At 34.5% G+C, this 1,644-nt stretch overlaps 1 protein-coding gene across 1 annotated transcript in view; it reads right to left on the bottom strand.

The window, feature by feature from the left end:
- The window catches only part of LOC106884224 (GTPase-activating Rap/Ran-GAP domain-like protein 3), a 1,434,052-nt gene that overhangs the window by 1,233,318 nt on the left and 199,090 nt on the right, over positions 1–1,644 (bottom strand). The window lies entirely within an intron of this gene.

Genomic DNA, 1,644 nt, shown 5'->3' with positions numbered 1-1,644 from the left:
GTGTGTGTGTGTGTGTGTGTGTGTGTGTGTGTGTGTGTGTGTGTGCGCGCGTGCGTGCGTGTGCGTGCATGTGTGTGTGCGTACATGTGTGTATGTGTGCACGTGTGACATAGAGAAAGAGAGAGAGAGAGAGAGAGAGAGACATGCAGACAGAGAGAGCGTATATATGCGTATGTATGAATAAAAAGAGTGAATGGCCATCAGTAGAAAGAGTGTGGTGGAATAAATCTTTGTAAGACAAGAATCTCAGTGAATATCAAAAGGTTTTTTTTTTCTCAAGTGGTGTCAATGGGTTATTTGAAAGAAAATAGCTACGCACTCTAAAGATAATAGATAGTTCTAGTCCATGTCATGGGACAAAACAGACAAGCTTACAATAAAATGAAAAGACAGGAGTTAGGTTTCATATACATTTATAGATGTATTATATTGTGTTTCATTAATGAATGTCCTCTATTTGTTTTGTAATTGGTATTTTTAATTTTATTCTTTATTTTTTGTTTTACTACAACAATATTTATACTTTTAGTGTTCGTATCTTGTGTGGCCTTAACTCATGAACTAAACAATAAAGAAAAAACATATTTCTGCTAAGGCATATAGAAGAGAGGAAATTCAAAGAGATCCGGTAGTCCCTTAAGAGCAATCTACCCGATGATGTACAGTTGTTGAATTATATTTATCTATATAATTATTCATAAAATAATTTTATGTAATGATATGAGAATGAAAATGTAGTAAGTTAAAACTCGTCGAACGGCACAGAAACAAATGCAGCAATTTTTAATTAAAACCTGTTTTCCATCTGACACAAATTTATACACACACACACACACACACGCGCACACACACACACACGCACACACACACACACACGCACACACACACACACACACACACACGAGTGCATACATAGCAAACATATATAGATAGAGAGATAGACAGAAAGACAGACAGACATATTGATAAATAGATAGATATATAGATACATACATACATGCATACATACATAGATGAAATAAGGTAGCAGATGCGTGAAGACGAAAATATTTTGGACAAAAATTATTTTACAGACGGTATCACTCAGCCAATTCCTCTTCCTTTCCTTTCTTCATGAGATAGTGAAAACTAATCCAAACGTCAGCCGATCAGCTATTATACCCGTCTCAAGTGTATAATTGTTTATTTACAAATCATCTGATCAATCAAAAACTGGCTGTCGTTCACACTAAAGTACCAAAAATGATATTGTGTACAAGATATAATTCGGAACAATAGATTGGTGATACATTTCTGTTAACGATGTAGTCGTTTGTTACTTCTGCAGTTAGTATTCGGTTGCTCAGATAGTGAATACTTTTCATATTGATGCCCAAGGAATCCCTTTTGTGCAAGCGAAAGTTAAGGAGGAAAACGCTGAAAGAAAATATTTTGATAGTATTTATCATATCGGAAATTCAAATGTATGATTAAGATTCTGTTATGTTTAGCAGAAATATTATTGATATGGAAAGTGGAAGAATACGATGTCATGTAGAATAATTACTTCGGAAGTATGGTCAACATTATTCGGCATGCAATCGTGTCAAAATATTTACTCAGTGTGGAAACATTTTGGCACATATTAGAAATGACGCCAACATA

The sequence above is a fragment of the Octopus bimaculoides genome, chromosome 2 (assembly GCF_001194135.2).
Source record: "Octopus bimaculoides isolate UCB-OBI-ISO-001 chromosome 2, ASM119413v2, whole genome shotgun sequence".
In the NCBI taxonomy this organism is placed as follows: Eukaryota; Metazoa; Mollusca; class Cephalopoda; order Octopoda; family Octopodidae; genus Octopus; species Octopus bimaculoides.
This window is presented reverse-complemented; position numbering and strand designations above follow the sequence as displayed.